The sequence below is a fragment of the Triturus cristatus genome, chromosome 3_1 (genome assembly GCF_964204655.1).
Source record: "Triturus cristatus chromosome 3_1, aTriCri1.1, whole genome shotgun sequence".
NCBI classification, from domain to species: domain Eukaryota; kingdom Metazoa; phylum Chordata; class Amphibia; order Caudata; family Salamandridae; genus Triturus; species Triturus cristatus.
In genome coordinates, this window is record NC_140583.1 from 769561845 (window position 1) to 769588838 (window position 26994).

Genomic DNA, 26994 nt, shown 5'->3' on the forward strand with positions numbered 1-26994 from the left:
AGGAGTGACGGGAGAAGAACAGAGCAGCAAGCGACGAACATAGGGGGTGTCAGATCATAGGGGAAAGGTAAAAGAATAGAGACTAGAAGGGACTAGGCAATCGTCAGGAAACTGTACAGAAGACACTACACAGGAGAGTATGAAAGCGTAGACAGTAGGACAGCGGGGAATGAAGAACAGCAGGAAAGGGAGGAGAGAAGGACCAAAGGACATACAAGAGGGAGAACGAGTATGAAAGGCAGGAGAGAATGGCTAGAGGACATAGGGGGGGGAGGGGGAGGAAATGCAGTTGTGTAAACACGGAAGTATTCCACACATTAATGTCGGTATGTTTAACGTATAAACACGGAAGTATTCCACACATTAATGTCGGTATGTTTAACGTATATCAAAGAACTCGGCTGGTAGAGGGCCTGGTGCTGACAGACCTGTTACCCGCTTTTACATAACACAAAATTAGAACATTTCCTGCAAGTGAAGTAAACTAAAGTAATTAAAAACATTGCGTTTGCGATCAAACATCAAAGCAGCGAAAGTGAAAGTAATGGAGCAGAGCATCAAAGGGCTGGGTGAGAAGGGAGGGGGGAATGCAAGGGTCAAAGAGGCTAAAGTGAAAGTAATCAAGCAGAGCATCAAAGGGCTGGGTGAGAAGGGAGGGGGGAATGCAATGAGCAGAGGAGCAGCTGTGCACGTGCATGTGATGATCGTGCACTCAAGGTTTAGGCCAGCCAAAAGAGTGTGGGTAGCACTTTGAAAATCCCACATATAAAATGTCTCTTCGAGCCTTTGGCTCGCGAGACCTAAAAAGAGAGTGAAAGAGTCCTTTTTTTTCTTATTGAAGGGGCCAATGCAATGTAACTTTGTTATACAAGCTAGCAGTAAGAAAGTCTGGGCTAACATTATTCTGCTTTAGTTTTGTTGTTTACGGATGCCACTAAAATATTGTTTCTTCTTCCTTTTGTTTTTTTAAGTTTTGTGGTCTTTGGTCTAAAGATGCAGGGTTTAGAAGCATATTTTAGGTCTTGTTTAATTATTTTATAGACTGTAGAGAATCAGGAAATATCAAAATCATATTTGATATTTTGGCTGTCTTTGATTCTTTCACTGATAGGTAAAATTGCAGGTTTCATAAGAATCTTTCCCAATACTTGTCATCACATTTACCCACAGAGAATTGGTAAAAACCCTTAATACATCAGCCCCCAGTTTCTAGTGAGTCCATATTGATAGTAGGCGAATTGCCAACACCTCAGGCTTTAAAAGTTCAATGCAAGGTATAGCGACAAGTATATGTGAAAAGAGCGCTATCACCAAGCATCTGGGATAGTGGTTAAAACATGACACCAGACAATTGGAAAACATAGAATGCAGTGTCACTTGGAATGCTCTGCAAAAAAGGTTCTTTCCAAGTTCAACAAAGATTGGAGTGATATTGTTTGTATTTGCAGTGATTCAGCTACGGATATAAAAAAAGTTGTGGAATGACCTGTCAAAATTGACACCTGAGCTGAAGTGCTTCCCTGTAAGAGATCCTTGCCACTTGTTGATGGTATGCGGAACGCATCTTTACAATCTTCAGAGTTAATGAGGAATGCTATTGACTTTTTAGTTCATTCTGGTGCACTGTTTTCTTATGCACAGGAACTAAAATGCAAGTATTTATCATTTTGTGCTATGTGTGGCATCAAAGAAAGAGTCATCCCAACCGTGTCCCTTAGCTGATGGTTCTCAGTCCAAGGTGCTATGAATGCTATATTATCCATGTGGCAACCGTTTACAGAATGTTTGCTGAGTGATGATGCCAAAGGCAAGAAATGTGAGGATCTTTTGTCACATATTGATAATGATGTGAAAAAAGTACACTCTACTGCATTCTTAGATTTTTACAGGAAAACATAACTGCTGTAGTGGACATAATAACAAAACTGGAGTATGAAAATACCCTTGTCTGCCTAGTGTTCAGCATAATTGGTGTAGATTTGAAACATCATATTGAGAGTAGGCTGAGCGACACCTTTAGTGACTTTGGCACTGCAACATGTTCAATGTTAGAGTGCTGCCACTCGGTAAACAAAGCAATGGTGAAGAGCAATTCAGGAAATTTTATTTTACAATGTATGAGAAATGGCTTGCAATAATGCATTGAAATGTCCCTTCACCACCAATGGCATTTGAAGTCAATGAAACCTCACTGTGGTACTCTATTCTAGATCCCTTCCATAAAGGGGAATTTCCTCCGTAGTTTCAAAAGTGCTGCTTCATTTTTGACCGCTTCAATAACTCTGAGGGCATAAGTGCCCAGATCAGCGCAAATGTTGCAGAACCTGTCCTGAGAATCGCAATCTTCAAGTGAACCAGTATTGGCATGGAAAGCTATGTCAGTGGCCAGAGTTACCAAATTGTGGACTGGCTGTTTTTAGCTTTGCCCATCTCAAGTGCCAATGTTGAGAGGGCCTTTTCACAGAAGTTTACATGGGAAGGAAAGAGCGAGTGCACAAAACCAAAGACTTACTGAAGAAGTATTGTATGGTGGACTACAATAAATTTAATTTGCAAAAATCTATTTGGACCTCATATATACTATACTTACACTGTCTATATACCATGCGCTATCAGTGCAGAAAGCAAGCAATAATAAGAGCAAAACGTTCCATAAACACCGGAAAAACACTGTTTCTGTCATTTTCAATGGCGCGAAAATGTGTAACCTTTATAACCACAGTTTTTTTAAGGTATTGAAATTACTTGAAAACACTGATAAAACCCCACCAGAATTTACCAAAAATAGAAACTGAAAACAGTAAAGCCTAAGTATGATGTGACGGCTGCAGCATAGTATGCAGTGCTGGCAGGTAAGGTATGATGTGACGGCTGCAGTATCGCATGCAGTGCTGCTGAAGGCAATATACTGTGAAGAACTCAGTACAGCATACAGTACTGGAAGGAGACCTTTGATGTGGAGGCCACATTATAGCATAGAGTACTGATAAAAGAGGAATAAGTAAAAGTGATTATAGCATACAGTATAGGCAGAGGAGATATGATGCGCAGGCCCCAGCATGGCATGCAGTACTGGTAGGTGACGGATAATGTGAAGGCCACTGTATGGTATGCAGTACTGGTAGGTGACGGATGATGTGCAGGCCACAGTACAGCTTGCAGTACTGTGACGTAAGACGTCGTTGGTCGCAGAATAGCACGCACTACATATACAGAAGGTATGATGTTTTATTATGTTTCATTATGTCAGAACTGAAGCATTTTCAATGTTATATACAACCAAGCGGGAGTTTTTGCTTATTTATCTTATTCAACTAACAAACATTGACAAAGCCAATAGTTCTGGCTTGGGTGTAATGTCACTTGTATCTGGATGCAATGACAGAAGCAGCAAAATACCAGTCGGACAGCGTACTGTGCTATGCACAGATGTTTAGTCTGGATGTTTTTGAAGCCGCGCCCTTAATTGCATCAGCCACGCACCTTTGAGAGACCCTTCAGTTTTTTCATCCCACTTAAAGCCCTTGTTAAGGCCACAGTATAACATGCAGTACTGGGGGAAGAGATACGATGCACAAGTCACAGTATTGCATGCAGTACTGATAGAACAAGTGTGACGTAGAAGACACGAGGTGGCACTAAGTGACAGTAAAGTGGGTGTAATGTAAAGGTGTAAAGGCTTTTCTGTAGTACTGAGTAAAGGCAGACTACGTATCATGTAGAGACCATGTTCACCACTCAATGGATTCAGATGACGTGAATAAATACGTGCTGCATCCCCAGTACCGGAAGAGGAGGCGTGGTGTAAAAGCCAAGCTGCAGCATTAGTGTCAACGGAGTAAAACACTACCAAGGCCGCCTTATAGCACTCGGGTAAGTGAGAGAATGTTACACGCAGAGACCACGTTGCACTGCTCACAGGTAGAGGAGGTTGATAAATGCTCACAGTATTATCTAGTTCAGTTAGAGGAGGTATAGAATAAATGTCACGCTCCAGCACTACGTAAAGAAAGTGAAGTGTAAAGATGCTGTTGTGGTACTCAAAACAGGTGGAGGCAGTACCATGTAGAGGCCGCGCTGAGGCACTTGATAGCGATAGATGACAAGAGTACAGGTAAATGTTCAGTACAATGGGAAGATTTATTCTTTGAAGGACAGATGCAGCACTCGGTACAGGCAGAGGGGTCGTACTGGGGAGGTACGGCTAGAAGAGGTATCCTGTAAAGACAGTACTGCAACTCTTGGTACAGGCAGATAAGTCATATACAGGGGAGGTACGGATAGAAGAGGTATCACGGGAAGGGCCTTCTGATTTAACTAGGTACAGGCCGGGGGCCAAAGAAGGTACGGATAGAAGAGGTGTCATGTAAAGACGGTGCTGTAGCATGCGGCACAGGCAGAGAAGCCATGTACAGGGTAGGTACAGATACAGGATGTGCCTTGTTTAGGCTGTGCTGCAGCACGCGGCACAGGCAGAGGAGTCATGTGCAAGGGAGGTACGGAAAGAAGAGTCATGGGATGGCCATGCTGCATCACTCGGTATATAGAGAGCATGTGTAGCAAAGTCTCGGCACAGGGAGAAGAGGTGACCGCTGGGACCAAAGTGAAGGCTTTTCTGTACGTTACAGATACATAAGGAGTGCTGGGCCTTAGAAGTTATGCTAAGGCTGTGCCGCAGTACTCGGTGCAGGTAAAAAGCAAAGGCGGAGAAGGCACCAGTGCGGCGCATGACTCCGTAAATGGTCACGCGCTATAGATCAGCCAAGCGCCTGTTAACAGACTGCATCTAGAGCACGCAGAGCAGGCTGGACCACAGCCCGAGCCTTATTAGAGTTCACAGCAGACACTTTGATGCTGAGAGGGAGCGCCGAAGTGCACCTTCTTCACGCTCGGTTTCAAATATTCCAGCGCTTCCTTTTTAAAAAAAATTCGGCGGGATTCGTGACCCCAGCCGAATTCCGCAGAAATTATAAAAATAGAATATGCTTTTTGTGGCCCTGGGGGTCCTTGTGGGACCCCCTGAGCAGGCCTAGGGGGTCAGGGTGTTTCTGCCCTACCCCCTTTTCTTCTTTTTTAACCTCTTTTTCACTTTTTTCTTGTGACTCAGTTCTCAGATATATAATTTTTTTCTTTCTTTAATTTCCCAGCAACTACTGAACGGATTTAAACCATTTAACAAGCATTTGCAGTGCAATTGGTCTTGCCTTTGGGACCCAATATTTATTTAGCTATGCAGCACATTAGCCTGGATGCTGAAACATCTACTGTTCTTTAACATGGAGAGAAAGTAAGCACCAAACTGTATGACACGCCAGGTATGGGAACACATGGAGAGAAATATTGCCTTTCAGTGGAAAATGGTATAGTCCAAAGCCCTGTTTTTAATATAAAATCAGGACCTTCGGTGGTCATATCACTGAAAATATAAGATTTAAAAAAAAAAAATTGTCTATGGGTGCCAGTGGAAGACAATTTCTATGGACTGGAATCTAGAGAATGCTAAAGTGATTCTGGTATTTTACTGACCTCTGCTGGTCATTTTCTATCAAGAAAGTTAAATAGAGGCAGTTGCCAGAAAAATTAAAAAAAGAGAGTCCCTCAGCAGAAAGCAATTCTGGTATTTTACTGAACTCTACTGGTCGTTTTGTATCACGACAGTTAAATAGAGGCAGTTGAACAAAATTTTAAAAAGTCCCTAAGCGGAAGCAGACAAGTCCCAGGGCTGATCTCCAGAGCCCACAAAGTACATACACATACAAGTAGTTAAATAATAAGTATATACTAAAGTATATACAAGAGGTCTCGAATGCTCAAGCTAAAAAGGAAGCCCCTTCCCTTACACCCCATCCCAGCATGCAGTTAGGCAAGTGGGGCTAGCGAATTCGTTAGTGGAGAGGCAGAGCAGGCCAAAGACCAATACCAATAAAACGCATACTTGGTGGAGCCTTTAAACCAACTCTGTTTTCCAGCCCTTCCAACACAAATGCGAGCTCAAGGTCTGCATCCAACTTATATTCCACCCGATGCCTAACAAATGAAGGTCAAGCCGTGATTTTGCCTGTCTCATGCGTCTCAGACTGCAGAGAGGCCAAAAGCATTGGGGTCAACTGCAATCTCCATCCACAAAGTTGTATTTTATGGATAAACAAGTAAATGTGCTCTTACAAAGAAATGCTAAAACTGCAAACGTCAAATTCAAGCGAGCCTTACAGGACGCAGAAAAGAAACGTGCGCATAAATTACCCAGCCAAAGCCTGATTATTATTTCTACTCGATATAGATGCCTGCTCCACCCTCACTATCAGCCACCGCATACAATGCGTATGCTGCTTCCCCATGAATAAAGTTCCGGAGCTTTTAATTAGAATTTCGTATGTTCATGAAAAGAAAAGGAAAACAATCACCTTCACCTGACCCTCAAGGAGGATAATCTTCTCCACGAATCAAACAATTCGCCGAAATTCACAGTGTAAAAGTAGCGACTGGTTGCCTCTCTGTTGGGCGATGTGAACGGCGCGCAGTCAGAACTCAGGCCGAGGTACAGACCACAATGCATCGACTATATCTGACCAAGCCCGGCTACAAATAGCACTTCTGATTTCATGCACTGATCAAGGTTATGCTTTTAATGCTTGCGTTATGCGGACAACATTCAGGCCGTGACGGGCAGGAAAGACATCTGCCGAATGTGCTTTTAGATCAAACTATAAATAAACAGAGCAGGAATGTGTGCACAACAACAGGGAGAGGCAAATGTGCTCTTGCAAGGCAATTGGCCTTCACTTTGCTAGGAAACAAAAGTCCACAAAGCCATAGGGTGATGAAGTCCGTATAAGCAAGGGAGGCGTGAATCGAAAGGTGAGTCTGCCCAGCTAGAATGCGATTTGATGCATCACGGAATCTCAACTGGACAACAACTTCCCTACAGTGACTAAATAGCAACGAAAACACATCACTAAGGCTCTACCTCCCATCACCCTTTATGTTCTGCCAAGATGTGTTCAAGAACGTTAGGCACAGCAAAAGAAGCCGAGTTGTAACTAAAAAAATAAACAAGGGAAGCCATCGCGCCCGATAGTGGTGCACGAGCAGTCTGCTCTTTTTGGAAGCACATACTCGTGCTTGTGGCGCGCCCCTGCACGCTCCCGCAAGGTGGATGCCGCCACAAGCACGAGTATGTGCTTCTAAAAAGAGCAGAACGATGGCTAAAGGTCCTCCTATGCAACGCATGCACGCTGCGTAGGCGAGACCTAAAAAGGGCTCTTTCTGAACCAAGGGCTGTTTCTACCCTGCCATTTTTTCTTCTTTTTTAACCTCTTTGTCACTGTTTTCTTGGGACTCGGTTCTACCGAGTCACAAGATGGCAGCCAACACTTCCTGGTTTGGAGTGTTGGCTGCCAATCAGAGTGAAGCTCGTGCCCGGGACGGTTCGCGAACCCTCTTCGGTATTCAGATATATAATTTATTTTCTTTCTTTAATTTTTCACCAACTACTGAACGGATTTACACCATTTAACAACAAGCATTTAAAATGCAACGGTCTCGGCATTGTTAAAGTTAGAGCTATTGGCATTGCTCATGACATTATTTTTCTTTATGTTTTTGTTTTTAAAACATGTAGAGAAACGGCATTGTTATTTACAATGTCAATAGCTTAATCAGTGTGTGTGTAGGTGGCTCTGTGTGTGGGTGCAAATGCAATAGGTCTCGCATTTGAGAGTGATTAAGCTATTGACATTGTAAATAACAATGCCGTTTCTTTAAATGTTTTAAAAACAAAAACAAACAAAAATAATGTCATGAGCAATGCCAATAGCTCTAACTTTACCAATGCCGAGACCATTGCATTTTAAATGCTTGTTCTTATATACAATTACTTCCTTATACCCAGGTATCATAGGGTTAATTGTGTATACCCCTGTTGTTTATACTGAACACTGACTAGGCAGAATAGTTAATGTTGAAAACACATTAAAGGTCCAAGGAACTGAAGGGGAGCTGCTTGGACTTAGTGTCAACTGTTATGACATACATGTGAGCTTTTGACAAGCTAGCACCTGACGGAGATTAAGCAATCTTCTGCAAAAAGCTACAATGGTGGAGCTTGCAAAAGGGCCGGCGATTTTTCTACGGCAAAATTAAGATGTTACATGAGGATCTGGAATTAACTGCCCTTTTCTGTATATCAGCGTAATGTCTAAGAGAATTCCTTACTTTAGTGATGGTTTAATATCATTTCTTTTCTAACTGTGTGGGAACCAACAAAATGAATGAATTATACCTCTATTTCCTTGAGTTTTTAAATAAACAATCAAGAAAATTATAAGAAAATAAGGGTGCACTTAAAAAATGACCATACAGAATTTGAGAAGTATGTAGTTGTGAATGTGTAAAGCAAATTCACCCAAGTATTCATAAAATGATTCCTATCTACATATAAATTATAGTCAGGAGTTATTTGATTCTAAATACACAACTATCAAGCCAAGCCACCGAATGATGTAGCAGACATTTTAGAAATGTATATTTTCATTACCATTTAAAGCTTGAATCGGCCAAATTAAGTTACTACCCTGCCAAGTGTGTTTTCAATAAAGGTTACTATAACCTTTATCTTACAGTCTTCTGCACACACAAAAAACACTCTGGAGTTCTGGTATGCATTAATAATGTTCAAGTGACATATGGGTAAACATAAACCATCTCTGAGCATCCTTTGCATATTTTCTAAAGGAATATATCATCTAACTCAGAACCTGGCAAATTTGAGAATAGTAATGAATTTTCTTTATATACTGACCCAACACCATCTTCTGAACTGTATAAGAGTGTAAGTAAAGACATAAACTACCCGGCTCACTTCATTGTGCACCAAAAAGACATGGGACACACTCCATATAAACAAGTCTTTCTCTCCAGGCAGGTTTTTAAGAGACTTGTAACCACTGCCGTGCTTGACATTGTCTATTAGTCAGACACCAAAGCTTATCAGCTGACTTTTTCAGCATTACGATCCTCGTTTTAAGAGGCCATTGGAGACAGCTTAACTGATGCAGAAATTATTGAAATGGGAACACGATAGTACCACAGTTTTAGGCCATTAAATGGGTAAATAATTTAGAGAAAACAGCTTCTGTGAGTTTCCACTCATTTGTGCAGCCCCCACCAGAATTTGCTTGTAGTAAACGGACATTATTTCCATACTGTGATACAGTATGGCTGAAATTATCAAACGGGATTGCTGATAAATGTGACAAATGTGTTGTTCAACCGATTTGGCCATGAAAGATCTGTTCATAGAAGCTGTATCTATGAGAACAGGAAGTTGATATATATGTGCTTGCATTCATAAAGAACGTAGAATGTTAATCAGATGCAAAATTCTCTTCACCAATTTATCGTGCACTAAATAGAAACTGATCCCAAAATTAATAAATAAACACACACCAAAAACTAAAGGAAACTGATGAGGCAATGTCAACAAAGTGTGCCTCAGCAAAGCGCACCTCGGCAGCCCTGTCACACAACCGGCTCAGAGATCTCCTCAGCGAAGTTTGCGTACACCCTTCGCCCCACAGCTTTTGTTATGCGATTAGGATTCTGACCTCACATAATGCGATCTATGACCGATGTCGGTACATCTGAAGGAAAGCCCGACCGTAGATCGGCGAGTTAGCCGAAGATTTGTCCCTGTGGCCCACTTGCAGGCCGCCTCCCTTTGCCGGATACTCTCGCGAGTTGCGAGAGAGCTGGAAGGCCTTGTGAGGTAGACTGCCGCCTCCCAGGTCCCCTCGACTGCTTACCGGGCCGCTGGTGCCTGCACCCCTGCCGCCGGATGCCGCAACCTGTCCCTCTCCTGTGTTCTGCGGCCTCTATAACAAAAGCAGCTCCTCCGTCTTTCCAGCGGCCGCCATCTTCCTCCGACCGCTGCCACTGAGCGCGAAGGGGGCACCCTGGGATATGTGGTCCCAACCAGAAAGACGGAGTGGTTCCGGCGTTTGAGGGCTAGACTGTGCTCTGGTTGAAAACCCCGGGAAGCTAAAAGAATCTCCGTGCCCCAGGGGCACCGATCTGCCAAGCCAGAGAGTGCCAAGGGTCTGGCTAGGCTCTAAGAATCCGTGCACGAGTTGAGCCCTGAATATAGCTGGCAAGTAAATCTAGTAACAAACATCATGTAAAAATATGATAGGAGTCTCCTTAAAAATAAAGCGTTATTTTTTTAACATGCGGAAGCGTTTGACAGTAGATCATTAGTTTATATTACCGCCAGTGCTGGAATTGGGAAATGCATTGTCTACGAAAACCTATTAATCGGCGGAATCATAAACAAGGCAGAGCAAAAGGCAAGCACACCACTGCCTTTCTCCGAGGCAGAGCAGAAATGCCTCGGAGAAAGGCAGCGGCATTTTCGGATTCGGGGGCGTGTTTGTCTTTTCTCTCCTCCAGCCATTGGCTGGAGGAGATAATTAGACTTCTTGCAAATAACACGCCCTCCGATCCGAAAAGGACGGGGCCTAATCGGAATGACTGACCTCTTCTCCAATGGCTGGCCAGCATTCAAGAGGCCAGCCAATGGAGAACAGGGGAGAAGAGGGGCGGGTTCAAGCCCCTCTTCTCCAAGTCATTAAATCTCGCGAGCGAGACTGCGCAAGCGCAGCCTTCGCTAGCCGAGACCTAAAAAGGGCTCTTTCTGAACCAAGGGCTACCTTTTTGCCAAATTTGGTGTAATTCCGTTCAGCAGTTCGGGCTGTAGCTTTGTCTAAAGTTTTCTATGGAAATTAACATGGGGAAAACGCGTTTTGGGACCCCCTTTTTTTCTCGGCCCCTGCTTGAGAAATCACCCTGAAACTTTAAAGACAGGAGCTGACCAGAGCGGGCCACTAGTTTTGAAAATTTCTAATATTTATAGCTAATTTATATATACATATATATATCTTCAAGTTATGTAGATGTGCAGTTAAGAATAGTAAATCAATACCTCCCTCTGCGCCCTTACCTTCTCGCTAATCTGGTCCTCTATTTTCTGGTCATGATATTGTGCGAACTCGATATTCCCTCCTTGATTTTCAATTCTACAATCGTTTGACTATGGATCTGGTGTTGATAAGCACACTTTTTGCTATATTAAGTGAGAGTATGGTATAAGTTTGTGAGTGGGAGAGAGCAGTGGAGGCTATGGGATGAGGGTGCTGGCCCACAAATTCTTTCAAGGGGGAGTTCGGTTGAGTTTATTAGAGAGCCGTGTGGGAGTAGGGTAGGGTGGTAGGATTTTAGGTGTAACATCAGCTCAAGCAGGGAGTGTGAGCATGGGCATTTTTCTCTGAAGGAGAATTTATTCTTTGTAATGTTATGTTTATATAATGTGTATTTGTATAGCGCATCGTGGTGCTAAATACTCACAATATGAGCATATACTTAAGGAATTTACCCTAGATTGAACATAATCCTGAGCCTTCTACCTGGCTGGTGTGCAGACTGTATTGTGTTTGGTGCACCTTTGATGCACCACTAGCATCAACACTGTGCATGTCCGCACCACTAGCGTGTGCGAATAGGACTGAGGGTACAAGTGGGCGATCGTCAGCCCACAATACACATAATCAGTAATAGAAATAAAAGAAATAGTGCATGCCAGCATAAAAACAGACTTGCACCCAGTAATGCCTGCCTAAGAGTGATAACTATTGTACACTTTGGCTACTGAGAACATTGACTGTTAAATAAAAGAAGCGCGAGAAAGTAAGCACATAAACCAATAATAAAAATGACTCAGCATCGGAGTTATTAAAACAGATAATGAATGGTAGGGTCCAACCAGCACCAACATACAACAAATTAAAAGTATGCATGAAATCATATATATTGCACAATATGAGCAGAAAGAGGATGGCGTTAATCACTTCAACATAATCAGAGGTGTTCACACCACCATCCTGAGTAAGTAGGGATGAGAGAAGGAGAGGGAAGGGCGACGTCCCGCAACACACCTCATCGATAACTAAAATAAAATGTGAAAACAAATTACAAATGATAAGGCCCTGGTAAACCCCACGGAATTAAAAGAAGGAATCAAATCAGATCTGGCAAAATATGAGGAGCTAGAGAATGCGGTCACTTATTGCAAGGTACTCAATACTAGAAATGAGATGATTGGTCATATATATGCTGCAAACAGTCAAGTGAGGGCGGGCTACTGTTTACTCTTCTTCTAGAGCCCAGTGAAGTACCTCTAGAATGGTTGTCCATACAGTTTACGAGCATCTGACTGGTCAGTCTGAAGCCCAACTACGAGCCATGAAGTAGTTTGTTGCCTTTGTGGTGCCCCTGCAGTTGTTTACCTAGTTTTATTCTTTGATCATACTTGGGTAGCACAAGTTTGAGATCGTCCAGTACTTTGAGGTGATCCTTGGGTCCAGCTGTAGAGGTTTACAAGAAGGAGCTACTAATTGCATGCTTAAGGACATCTGAAGTGTTTCCTTGAAGGAGAGAAGCTTTGGTCAGATTGGTGATATTAAACTCTTCGTGGGGTAGAACTCCCTATATCTCGCTATTCAGTTGGATATACCATGATGCTTTCAGTTTTGTTTTCAAAGACTATGACATCTTGACGCAGGTTCATTTGATAAAAGCTAATGAAGCTAGCTTTGGGCATTAGGTCATTATGGTTTAAAGGTAGATGCTTTTGTCTTCTTGGCTTATTGCCTCCTTGATTACTGTGATTTTCGGTTTTCTGAAAAGCAGGAGGTCCTTGTAGCATTGCTGATAGATGATGGGTATGTTTTTAGTCCCTCACTTCATTTTGAATTCCTGATTTGCTGTGTCACAAATCTGATGCACCTTGTACCTACTCCAAGCCTGTGAGAGTTCTTTATCAGCCTCTAACACAGATATTGCATGGGCCATGTTAACCTCATTTTGGGATCTGCCTCCGATTGTTTCACGTTTTCAGCCAAGTGTCACCAAGTTGGCTTGACCATTGGTAAACCATTTGACTGAAACGTACAAATTCCTTTCTAATTTTGCAACAAAAGGTATAACATCTTCATTAAGAAAACATACTACCACTTTTTCTGTAACCAGGGCTGGCTTTTGGAATGGGCAAGCTGGGCCCAGGCCCAGGGCGCCAGTCTGTAGATAACCGAAAATAACTGTTTGCATAAAGGTCCTGCAAACAGCAAAGTCCCCTACCTTGGCTCCCGTGATCCCGTTTAAAGTGATTTTAATCATTGTTCACGTGCTGCCGTCCCTGTATTTTAGCACCCTATTAGCCTTCTAACTTGACCTCCTGTCTAGTAAAGGCCGGGTGGCACTGTACATCCCTCTCAACTTTTACTGCAGTGAAACAATAACAGGTCATTCACTTGATTGTGATAAAACATACGTGATCTCTCAGTCTCTGGCTAGCTGTGGGATTTGCCCGGGTCCATACTTCTGGCTGCGACCACTATTTCTCTGACTCATGCCTAGTCCATTGCCCTTGCCCACTTGAATAGTGGGTGTGTATCTGCTTCGGTCCTGCGAGGGCACCACCACTGGCTCTGGTCTGGCTGGTGCTGTGTCCATGCGGGGGTTGCATGCATCAGTCTCTGGCTGTCATTCGGTTCATTCACTTTGGATCTTTTGCTTGATCCAGGATATATTTCTTGATACCATGGACAGCCCTCATTGAACGGTTACCTTTGTACCCTGGATGTTGGTGATTTACCAAACTTCCTTTTCGAATTGAGTTCGGAATTTCCATCCCATTTGTTGATTCTTCAGGATCACTTTGTCACCCATAGCGAGAGCTTATACAGCAGTTCTTCGGTCTTAGCTGGCATTGCCGTTTGTGGCTTGTCTCCTCTCTTGTGTGGCTTGGATGTCAGTTACCGCAGGGTTCCAGCTAGGCCCTTCTGGAATGATATCTTCAGCACACCTCCTCATTAATAGGTCAAATGCTGTGTTGCGTTTGCAGGTAGGATCTCAGAAACCAATGCAGGCAGCACTCTGCGTCTTATCCACACTCCACCTGTTCCGAAGTGCTCTGTTTAGGGTGTGCATGTAGTGCTATACCTCCCCGTTTCCCTGAGGCCACTGCGAAGTCACCTTTTGATGTCGTATGTTTGAACTCTGGAGATACCATTGGAGTTCTTGCCCTTGGACGGGTACCCCGTTGTCTGTTTTTATTTAATCAGAAATCCCCAGCATTGCGAATATTTTCTCAAGCACGGGCTTGACATACCCGAATGCTATGGATTGCCCTAATTCCGCCACAGGGTACTTGGTGTGGCCGTCTACTACTACAGCTGTGAACCTGTTGTCGCGAGAACTGCCAAAGTCCATACTGACACATAGCAAGGGTGTTGCGCAAGCTTCTTCGGTGATTACCCGGGAGGCTTGTGTGTCCCCACTAGTGATGGCACAGAAGTGGCAGCCTCGGACTTTCTAACCAGCCCACTTGTCCATGCCAGGGAACCACACCTTGTCTCTGAGGCGGGCTTAAGTCTTCACAATACCCTGGTGTGCCTGCTCAACCAGTCTAGCCTGAAGGTTCTCAGCATCACGATTTGCCGTCCTTGCAGCAGTAGCCCTGCGTCACTCAAGCAGAGCTCGTCTCTCACCCTCCACAGCTGACTCATCGCTTATTGCTCATCGGCGGTGAGGGCCTTTGCACTATCAAGGAAGTTGCACCATTGTCATTTGCATAGCACATCTTTAGCTTTCAATATGCTTGCGTCGCTTTCAATGGCTTCTTTGATCTCATCTAGGGACAAAGCCCTTGGGCAAGCTTCATGGATTATCATCCTTACAAATTCCTCTGCACCTTCATTTTCCTCCATGGAGCTATTGCCAGAGGGTGTTGCCGGGTGCCCTGGACAGGTAATCAGCAGGGTTGTTATCCCTCGACCTGTACACAACTTCAAAGGAGTACAGTTGGATCTGTACGGCCCAGCACTTGATGCGCGGCAGTCCATTTCTGGCAGTGGCCAAGAGGGGAACCAAAGGCTTGTGGTCGGTCACCACTCAGAACTTCTGCCCACACCAATACAGGTGGATGTGTCGACAGGCCCATCGAATCGGCAATGTCTCTCGCTCGATTTGGGCATATCGTGTCAGTGAGGGCCCTGCTGCCATAGGCGATGGGAAGCCATGACCCTTCTCATTTTTCTTGCAGCAGGACAACACCCACGCCCACAGGGCTCGTGTCTACTACTAGCTCTGTTTTGCGTCAGGGATCAAAGTACGCCATCGTCTCATCATCTAGGAGCGCCTCTTTCACCAACATGAAAGCTTGATCAGTTCTGCTATCCCATTTCCATGGGCAGTAGTGCTTAATCAGGGCATGGAGTGGTTCCAACAGCGTAGCCGGGTTGCGGATGAATCACCCACAGTTGTTGGCCATCCTGTGTTAGGAAGGTATTCTAACAAGTTGTACAGCTCCGCACCGCCCACGTGGAGTACCATGGACCTTTTCAATGCCCCGTCAATCTCACGCGTGGCGCAAAAATAGTGTTGGAGGCGCCCACTGGTGCCAGCATGTGGAGGCTCTTGCGGGGTTAACTAGCTGGCTAAATGACGGCGATGCTGTGATGGGCGCTTGCGCACTTCGTTGAGGAGCAGGTGGCGCTGCATCTTGCTGCTGGGTAGAAATTTTGAATCGTTTCTAGGGTGCCCTCTTCTCTTCCCCCAACTCAAAATCACACCTCTCTGGAGCCTCTACACAGTGTGTGTAACGGTCTTGAGTTCCTCTGCAAGTGTTCGTCGTGTGTCCAGCACAATTTTCCTCACAGTTTCCTTTAATATCAATTGTCCTTACATTGAGTGTGTGTTTCCTTTATATTCTTATTTTTTTTTCTTCAAAGCGTCTGTTGCACACTGTTCAAGAGAGACCCAAGAGTGGTCTCTGGACCATACCTGCAGCCAGTAGGGTGTGTCATGCGGTGGATGCAGTTGAAAAACACACCAGGTGACACGTCTCCCCCAGAGTGCCCTTTGGATGCACTTATCGATGCGTGGTGTCCGGCACGGGCCTCTTCTGGATCCACATGTTCTTGAGCGCCTGTATCAGCTCTGGGGATGCTCTGTGGTGCTGGGCCACCATGTGGTGCTGCGACCAAACAATGAATGGTGCGGCGGCCTCCTCAATGCCATGAGCCGTGTTGCACTTGCAGACCGTGCTGAGACAGATGCGGCGGGGAGCGACACACACTGGGAGTGCAGCGACGTGCTTCAGCTACACACCTCACCGCTGCGGGTGGGGCACTGCAGCCTCCAGTCAGCCAGCAGTATTTCCGACAGGGCACACCTCGCCAGGCCGTAGCAGGTCTTTCGGTGCAACGTGTAGGGCTGGAGCGGCTGGATTGAGTCACCGGTGGGATAAGTGCTTCTAGCTTACGTGGACTGGACCACCCTTGCCGCCAATGTAGAGTCCTGGGATCGGGGGTAGAGGCCTCCACCATAATGTTGCATACAGCATACAATGAGCAGAGACACAGACTATTTTACTGGGGTCTCCGAGTGAACCACGAGCAATCACTCTGCTTTTAATAATACATTTCAGACCGTGCCCGGCCCTCCCGATTGTGCACATGAAACAGAGTGTAGTAGAGGCCGGGTGGCACTCTACACCATCTACCTCTCACCCCCTGCTGCCACACATCAACACCCTCCTCACCTCCTCAACAAACAACTTGGGGCTAAGTTGTGGGTGATTCTGGGGAGGTGCGGAGATGTGTGTTCAGTGGCAATTCACTAATTAATGTAGCCAGCCAGGGAGTGAAAAGCGGCTTCTGTCACATATTTAGGTCAGGCCTAGAGTCAGCGCGCATGCGCTACTCTGGGAGACTTCTTGTGGTTGAGCATTGTGATAGAAGCCCCGCCCACTCTCTGCACATATTTGTCAATGGCTCGTGTCAGTTTCCTATGTAAATGCTGACGTCTGATTCGTAAAGAGGCTTGTTAGTCCATCCTTAGTACTGCCTTATCTTCGTCTGTAACCTCCCCTGGCGACTGACCCTTTTACTTCGGATGTTACACGGTCCGTCTTCTTTAGTCTCCGAGCACTATTTACTTTAATGAGTTTCTCCTGTAGGCAAAATGTGCTCTGCTCATATTGAGCGCGCCATACCTTTTTTCTGCCTGCAGCGCTCTTCCCCATCGCTTTTATTTATTTATTTAACTAGCGCGGCAAGCCTCAGTTGGGAGATAGGGGGGGGGGGCAAGCCGACACTAGACCAATTTATTGTGCGTGAAAAAGGCTGCTTTATTGAAACAGGTGCATATCACAATTTCATCCCTTGACCACTGCCTTACAAAACTAAAACCTCACTATACAAGAATTTCCTGACCCCTTGTTCCTCCCCCCACCCCTACGATCCCCACATCAGATCCCCCACCCCACAAAATACAACCTAACATTCCATAACCATAATATAACCCAATCCTACACAATCTAACCTTTCCAAATCCTAACCTCCCCTGACCGTAATCCCTACCTGCCTTTGTGCTACTGTAACTAACCAACCTCTAATCTAAACTTATCCTACCTGGTTACCCTTTCCCTGCTCCTGCTCACAAACTACCAACATATAACAACAAACTCCAGCCAATCCCGGCCAACTGTCAACCACCCCGCCTGCACCTGTTCCAAGCGACAATTACAACAAAATACCCCCTATGTACCTGTGTTGTGGCTCACAGGGTGCGCCAGAGAGCACTGCCAGTCCGAGCGGGAACCACCCGCGGTCGGCGGACATGACGGGAACTACCATTCCCATGAGGCAATGCGTGCTGACGTACGTGACGTCAGCACGCTGGACGCGCCGGCGAAGAAAAGGAAACATCCGGCTGCAGTCAGGTGCCGGTTATTTTGTATCCAGGTCGGAAGTGCAAGCAGAGAACAGCGTTTCGGGTAGGGGTGCTCTGCACCAAAACTGTGATTCTTTGCTGGCTTCTGTCGTCCAGACATTCTTTGGTTGTTGTTGCTGAAGCAAGGCGAGGTACGTCTTGTCTTTCAGGGTCTGAGTACAGTGGCCCCGTTGGATGCCGCATTGAGGCGTGCGGGGTCGCCATTCTCCGTGTTGGTTTGGTCCAGCACTCCTCGCGAAGGGGAGCTTTGTCATTGTTTGTCCCTGTTCTAAAGTTCCGTGGCCCCGTTGGAAGCCGAACTGCGGCGTGCGGGGTCGCACTCACCTAGGTCCGGTGTTAACTCCGGTCATTGCTCTCAATTGACACACAACAGGGCGGAGGGCTTTAACTTTCCGCGTTGTGTTGAGGGAGTAATATATAGTCGCCTCAAGGACAGCATCTTATCGTTCTTGTATATAGTGAACTCTGCCTGCTGGTAGTATAACGGTGTGACTGAGGTTCGCCTTGAGAACCCGTGGGGGCGGCCAGGAGAAGTATCCTGTTCCTTGCCCTGCTGCATTTTATGTGTGTTCGTTTGTACTCCATACAGGGGTGGAAAGGTGACTCCTGGCATACGTCCTTCCCCCCTGTACTGAGAAGAATCCTGAGTTCATGGTAGGTCCTGTAGCTGAGGGGAGTTACGAGGGTGCTTGCATACTACGACCTCTGCTGATTGGTATCTTGTCTGTAGGGTTCCAGTTGCCTTGCGAGCAGGTCTTTCCAGTCTCCTGTTCCCCGAGAGCATTCTTTCTTTTACAGGTAAAAGGGGGAGCTAGAGAAGAACGGGGTGATAGCGAGAGAGATAGGGGCTGATGTAACCATTGCATGTTGTTCTTTCTCTTTCAGATCTCCCTCCCAGCTGTCCCCTTCCTTTCCTTCCCTCGCCTGATCACCCTTCTGTGTCTGTTATATATCTATCAGACCAAGGGGTTATCGGGAGGTGGACCCCTTACAGCATCGTGCGACTCTGAGGACACTTGGACGGCGACAGAATAACCGGCCCACGGATAACTGTCCTCCCAGTCGCACGGTGGGATGGCCACCTTTGAGGATGTTATAGCTGCGTTGGCCTTGTTGCAGGCTGAGGTAGCTGCCTCTAGAACAGAAACAGCAACACTACAGGCGCAGGTAGATCGCTTGGAACGCAATCCCTTTGATGCAGGCTTACCCCGCGCCACCCCTACGGCTCCCGTTGTTGTGGAGATTCCCACGCCAGTGCAATTAGCTACTCCTGAAAGGTTCAGCGGGGAAGGCGGGAAGTTGCAAGTCTTTCTCACGCAAGTGATGTTACATTTTACCTGCAGGGCTAGGGCGTTTAATACAAACCATTCAAAGGTAGCCTTTCTTCTCTCGTATTTATCTGGGGACGCAGCTCAATGGGCAGTCCCGCTGGTGAGAAGAGACGATCAGCTCCTATATGATTGGAACGCATTTCTGGAAGAATTCGAGAAAACATTCAACCGTCGAGCCGCCACGCTCTCAGCCGACAGAGATCTGCTAGAATTGCGACAAGGCAATAGGGATGTTATCTCCTATATTAACGATTTTAGGAGACTGATCACTGAAACCGAGTGGCCAGAAGAGAAGCAAGCGGCTCTTTTCCATCAAGGGCTAAGCGAAGACTTGAAGGATGTGGTGGCGCAGATCGACCCGCAACCAGTCACCTGTGAGGCACTCATCAGTTTGGTGTTAAGGTTGGATCATCGCCTAAGCATGAGAAAAGGGGACCACAGACGGCGGGAGAGACCGGTGCCTACTGTGGAACCTGCTAGGGCAGCAAACCACCCTGGTTCCTCAAAAACCGAGCCTATGGAAATTGGAGCCGTCCGTTCCCCGCTCACCTCCGAAGAACGAGAGTATAGGCGGAAGAAAGGCCTATGCTTGTATTGCGGACGGAAAGGGCATTTCATTCGCGAATGCAGTCTGCGGCCCAAAACTCCACGATCGGATCAGAAAGCTGCGGTTACAAGAACCACCCTCGCGGAGGCGGGAAACGCTCCGGCTTAAAGGAGGATGAAGGGAATCCTTTGAGCGCACTGTACATCCCTTCGTTGGAAGACTTGAAGACCAAGGAAAGAAGCCATTTTTATGTGGACGTGCACATCTTGGTGCAAGACAGGTGGTTGCCAGTCCGGGCGTTATTGGATTCTGGGGCCACGGGGTGTTTTATGGACCAAGATCAGGTGGTACGGCTCGGAATAACGTTACAGGAGAAAAGCATGCCGGAGATGGTGTTTGCGGTTGATGGAAAAATGTTGGATTCAGGACCGGTGAGATACCATACAGGACCTTTATCGGTAAAACAGGGGACGGAGCACCAGGAGTTGATTTCCTTTAACGTTATTCCAGCACCCCATTACGGAGTAATACTAGGGTTGCCTTGGTTGTGCCTCCACAACCCGCTCATAAATTGGCTCGAAAAAACCCTGCAGTTTACCTCCAACTACTGTCTAGCGAACTGCAACGTTTCTGCAAGAAACCCTGCCATGTCATTGGCAACTTGTTACCAGGTGGCGACTGCAGTGGAACAAGCAGTAACATTACCCGAGGTCTATAAAGAATACAACGATGTTTTCAACGAAGACAACGCCGAAGTCCTGCCTCCCCACAGGGCATACGATTGTCAAATAGACCTGATACCGGGGGCGGTCGTTCCCGCGGGACGGGTGTATGCCCTAACGGAGCCAGAACATAAGTACCTCAGGGAATATTTGGATAAATATTTGGGCCTGGGGTTTATAAGAGTGTCAAAATCCCCAGCAGCGTCGCCTCTCTTCTTCATTCCTAAAGCCAATGGCGAGCTTCGCGCGTGCGTGGACTACAGGGCGTTAAATGCCATTACCATGAAGAACCGGTATCCGCTACCACTAATCAACGTTCTGTTGGAGCAGGTAAAAGAGGCAGCGATCTACACGCAATTAGATCTGAAGGGGGCATACCATTTAGTCCGAATGAGGAGAGGGGACGAATGGAAGACTGCGTTTAAAACCAGATTCGGACTCTATGAGTACTTAGTTATGCCCTTCGGGCTATGCAATGCCCCCGCGGCCTTTCAATTCTTCCTAAACGATGTGCTCCGTGAATATCTGGACCACTTTGTCATAGTGTACATCGATGACATTTTAATCTACTCCCAGGACACCAGGGAACATACGCAACATGTAAAAACCATCCTTCAAACTCTAAGAAAACACCATTTATTTTGCAAAATCAGTAAGTGCGAGTTTGGGGTGACGTCTGTGGAGTTTCTAGGGGTGAACCTCACACCCTGGGGGCAGGAAATGTCAGAAAGGAAGGTATTGGCAGTTAAACAATGGCCTACTCCCCACAACCTCAGAGATGTACAGTGTTTTTTGGGGTTTGCCAACTTCTATCGTCGCTTTATCCACCACTTCTCAGACTTGGCAACCCCTCTCACTCAGCTATTGCGCAAGAAGGCGGTGTTCCAGTGGACCGCTGGGGCCCAAAAGGGTTTCGATGAGCTAAAAGAGGCGTTTTCTACGGCCCCGGTGTTGGCTCATGCACACCCTGAATGTCCATTTATCGTGGAGGCCGATGCCTCCGACACAGCATTGGGAGCGGTGTTATCACAGAGGCATGTCGAAACAGGGCAACTGCATCCAGTGGCATACATGTCACGAAAATTGAATTCCGCGGAGTGCAATTACAACATCGCCGAAAAAGAACTACTCGCCATCAAAGATGCCTTCAGTGAATGGAGGCATCATCTCATGGGTGCCAGACACGTGGTTACGGTTTATACCGACCACAGGAACTTACAGTTCATGACGGCAGCGAGACATCTAACCCCCCGTCAACTAAGGTGGACTTTCTTTTTTGCGGGATATAGCTTCCTTGTTACTTATAGGCCTGGAAAGGAAAACAAAAAGGCAGATGCTTTATCCCGGCAAGCTTCCCAGGCCGCTCTCCCTAAATCACCTAAAGGAGCCATCATCAGCCCTGAACACGTGATAGGGGCGACGTGTACAGATCCGTTCTTGAGAAGTGTATCCCGGAACGTCCAGACAAACCGATGGAAAACCTGGCTGAGAAGCAATCCCAGCTGGAGCTTGATTCATGACATACCGATACGGGGAAAGCAGATACTTCTGCCCATTCGGGCCTTACATCTTCAAGCATTCAAATGGTGTCATATTCTACCCTGCGCAGGTCACAACGGCCGAGAGAAAACCCTTGATAGGGTCCTAAGGCAATTCTGGTGGCCTTCGGTACGGGAGGATGTGGGCACTTGGGTGAAGGAGTGCAGAGTATGCAGTCAAATGAAGGCCTCACATTCCAAATCAGCAGGTTTGTTACAACCGCTCCCCACACCCAATCTCCCGTGGGAAAACATTTTGGTGGACTTCATCGTGGGAATGCCTAGCAACAAGGGATGTACCGTTATCACGGTCATAGTGGACTATTTAACAAAGATGGCACACTTCGTAGCCTGTGAGAAAATACCCACGTCAGGACAGTTGGCACATATACTACTAGTGAACGTGGTCCGCCTACACGGCCTGCCCCGGAGGATTGTCTCGGACCGCGGAAGCCAATTCACAGCAAACTTCTGGAAGACCTGGTGTTCATCGTTAGGGATAGAATCCAACATTTCCACTAGTTTTCACCCGCAAACGGATGGACAGACCGAAAGGGTCAATCAAACCCTTAAGCAATACTTAAGGTGTTACTCCAGCGCTTCAAAAAACGATTGGGTGGACTTACTATGGTTAGCTGAAGTGGCGTATAACAGCGCATCACATGCATCCACCAAACTCACACCATATTACTGCACATATGGTTTCCATCCTTGGTTTTCGCCCTTCCTTAATCCAATACAACCAACTAAGGTTCCAGAAGCGCAGAGTAGAATAGAGCGCATTCACACCACTTTACAGAAGGCCAGAAGCAATCTGCGAGAGGCCAAGCACAGATACAAAGCTTCCGCCGACAAACACAGACGGCAGGGACCTGTATATAAAGTGGGAGATTATGTGTGGTTATCCACAAAAAACATCCGGTTCAAACGCTATAGCGTATTCAACCCCAAGTACATAGGTCCCTATCGGGTGGTGAAATTGGTGACTCCGGTAGTGGTTAAACTGTCTTTGCCCTCCTCCTTGCGCATTCATCCGGCTTTTCATGTGTCCCTAGTGAAGCCAGCGCTGGTGAAGCCCAATAAGGCCCCTGCTCCAGTCATTGTAAATAGCGAAGCAGAGTACGAGGTGAGAGGGGTTTTGGATTCCAAGATACATCGCTCCAGGTTGTGGTACTTGCTGGCCTGGAAGGGATATGGGGAGGAGGAAAACTCCTGGGAACCAGCTTCCAGTGTCCACGCTCCTGCACTGGTGGCTCAATTCCACAAGAAATATCCGAAAAAAGCTTGTTTATGTCAGTGCTCTTCGGGGGAGGGATGTACTGTTGTGGCTCACAGGGTGCGCCAGAGAGCACTGCCAGTCCGAGCGGGAACCACCCGCGGTCGGCGGACATGACGGGAACTACCATTCCCATGAGGCAATGCGTGCTGACGTACGTGACGTCAGCACGCTGGACGCGCCGGCGAAGAAAAGGAAACATCCGGCTGCAGTCAGGTGCCGGTTATTTTGTATCCAGGTCGGAAGTGCAAGCAGAGAACAGCGTTTCGGGTAGGGGTGCTCTGCACCAAAACTGTGATTCTTTGCTGGCTTCTGTCGTCCAGACATTCTTTGGTTGTTGTTGCTGAAGCAAGGCGAGGTACGTCTTGTCTTTCAGGGTCTGAGTACAGTGGCCCCGTTGGATGCCGCATTGAGGCGTGCGGGGTCGCCATTCTCCGTGTTGGTTTGGTCCAGCACTCCTCGCGAAGGGGAGCTTTGTCATTGTTTGTCCCAGTTCTAAAGTTCCGTGGCCCCGTTGGAAGCCGAACTGCGGCGTGCGGGGTCGCACTCACCTAGGTCCGGTGTTAACTCCGGTCATTGCTCTCAATTGACACACAACAGGGCGGAGGGCTTTAACTTTCCGCGTTGTGTTGAGGGAGTAATATATAGTCGCCTCAAGGACAGCATCTTATCGTTCTTGTATATAGTGAACTCTGCCTGCTGGTAGTATAACGGTGTGACTGAGGTTCGCCTTGAGAACCCGTGGGGGCGACCAGGAGAAGTATCCTGTTCCTTGCCCTGCTGCATTTTATGTGTGTTCGTTTGTACTCCATACAGGGGTGGAAAGGTGACTCCTGGCATACGTCCTTCCCCCCTGTACTGAGAAGAATCCTGAGTTCATGGTAGGTCCTGTAGCTGAGGGGAGTTACGAGGGTGCTTGCATACTACGACCTCTGCTGATTGGTATCTTGTCTGTAGGGTTCCAGTTGCCTTGCGAGCAGGTCTTTCCAGTCTCCTGTTCCCCGAGAGCATTCTTTCTTTTACAGGTAAAAGGGGGAGCTAGAGAAGAACGGGGTGATAGCGAGAGAGATAGGGGCTGATGTAACCATTGCATGTTGTTCTTTCTCTTTCAGATCTCCCTCCCAGCTGTCCCCTTCCTTTCCTTCCCTCGCCTGATCACCCTTCTGTGTCTGTTATATATCTATCAGACCAAGGGGTTATCGGGAGGTGGACCCCTTACAGCATCGTGCGACTCTGAGGACACTTGGACGGCGACAACCTGTTCCAACAAATGCCGCCCACAAAAACCCCCAACGCAAAACAGGAAAAAACAGCAAAAAGACCCCCCCAACTGAAACTAGGGAGGGCGGAACGGGGCAAAAAACCTGCCCTACACTGCGCTCCCAGCTACCAGGTCACCAAACCTAAAATGGTGGCTGGGGAGGCGTGAAAACCGTTAAATACCCCTTGGGCTACATCCTGAAAAATGGGCTACATTTGGGCTATTCCCAATGTAGCCCAAATTATACAAAATGGCCGCGAGCCGGCCACTCCCCCCCCTTCCCAATCTGCCCGGGGGGCAGACCTCGCCGTGCTCGGCTGCCCCCCATGCCCCCATTGGGAGATAAGGGGGGGGGCAAGCCGACACAAGACCAATTTATTGTGTGTGAAAAATGCCGCTTTATTGAAACAGGTGCATATCACAATTTCATCCCTTGGCCACTGCCTTACAAAACTAAAGCCACACTATGCAAGAATTTCCTGACCCCTTGTTCCTCCCCCCACCCCTACGATCCCCACATCAGATCCCCCACCCCACAAAATACAACATAACATTCCATAACCATAATATAACCCAATCCTACACAATCTAGCCTTTCCAAATCCTAACCTCCCCTGACCGTAATCCCTACCTGCCTTTGTGCTACTGTAACTAACCAACCTCTAATCTAAACTTATCCTACCTGGTTACCCTTTCCCTGCTTCTGCTCACAAACTACCAACATATAACAACAAACTCCAGCCAATCCCGGCCAACTGTCAACCACCCCGCCACCCAGAAAAAGGCGGAAGTGTAGGCGGATACGCCGCCTCCCCCTTTTTCTGCCCCACCCAACAGTCGCCCTTCCCTAACGTCGGTAGACACCTAACAACCGAGCCAACCCCTCCCGCAATTCCAACAGATACAGATCCATGCCGAGCTGAGACAAGTGGACCCCATCATCTCTGTAAAAATCTGGCGTGTCGTAACGAATCTCCCTATGGGCAATCCTGCATATCCCTGACTGCCGACAAAATCTCACCATCTCAGTGTTCAACTTCCGCCTAGCTTTGTGAACTGCCCCAGGATTGACCGCCCCTCTCCAAACCCTATGGAGGACAAACTCCATCCATACAATGGAGCACCCTGCCCACCGAGCTTTTATCAATGACAAGTCCCTTTTCATGGCCCGCATCAGCGCCAAGTCCGTCTCCCTGACCATGTTGTTTTCCCCTAGGTGTACAACCAACCCATCCGGGCACCTACCAGCCACCAAAAGCCCATTAAGCACCGATAATAGCTCCTTCCACCGCATACCGCCCCTACCCCGCCAACCAACCGAGAATAAATCTTTATTAAACCCCAAACTTTCCCCAAAGTAGTTCGAGCGGGCCTGCGCCCGTTTCACAATAGAATGGCCCACAATCCAGATGGACATCTCCCTGGTGAGGGGACCACAAACCGAACCTGCAATGAGAAACAAGAATGAGCAAAAGGAAACACCAAACAAATTCTTTTTTTTTAAACTATCTCCCCCCCAGAGACGCTGCGCACATAACGCTGATAGCAATCCGAGGACCACCTGCCCAACCTCATAATGTCCCCTCGTTCCCAGCCCCTAGAATGGGCCTCTGAAGCTGCCCCAATCCGAAAAGAATGTGTCCCAAACTCCATCCCGTCAATCCCCAGTCTTCCCAGCGCTTTCCGCAGTACCGCTAAAAGCTGTGAAGCCTTGACGCACTGCCCATCCTCATGAGCAAAACCCAACCCTCCCAACACCCCTGAAAGGACCTCCACCGCAAACCCCACCGGAAAGGACAAACTGGCGACGTGCCCTCCTTTTTCAAAGACACCCATTTCCCTTTGCCCCTCTGATCCGTTTTCGCCTTTCGGAGCCAGATATGGACCTCTTCTGCACTGAATGAAACCTCCCCCCAAGACAAACCTCGCTCCCCCTTTGACCTCAACAACTCTGAGACCAAAATAAACTGGATCACATCCTCCTGTCTAGCTACCCCAGATGCCCGCCGCCGTGCCCCGGGACGTAAAAATTCTTCCCAAGCCACCCGATATGCTATCCTCGTAGAGTGGGCTAATGAGCCTAGAACCAGTTGCAACATCCAGAGTTGCCTATGTACCACAGCTGGTGCAGCATTCTGGTTGGGGTCCTGTCCGCGTCCTTGGTGAGCCCACGGAATGTCATTGTCCAATCCTGGCACATGCATCGCGCGAAAAGCAATATCATGCTTCAAGCACCCCAACACGAAGACCCTCAACAATTTCAGAACCTGTTCATCTCTAGCAGACTGTCGATTGACAATGTGCACCACTGCCATATTGTCAATCCTGAAAGTGACCTTCTTGTGCGCCAACAGAGCCCCCCACAGAGGGGGAAAAACTCCAAAAAGGCAATGCTTCTGCCACCTTCCAACCATTCCTCCGGCCAGGGTTTGGCACACCATCTCCCTTGCCAGTAAAGACCAAAACCAGTAC

The 26994-nt window shown here is 47.2% G+C and overlaps 1 protein-coding gene across 1 annotated transcript in view; it reads left to right on the forward strand.

The window, feature by feature from the left end:
• Positions 1-26994, forward strand: part of TSPAN32 (tetraspanin 32) — a 537989-nt gene that overhangs the window by 102251 nt on the left and 408744 nt on the right. The window lies entirely within an intron of this gene.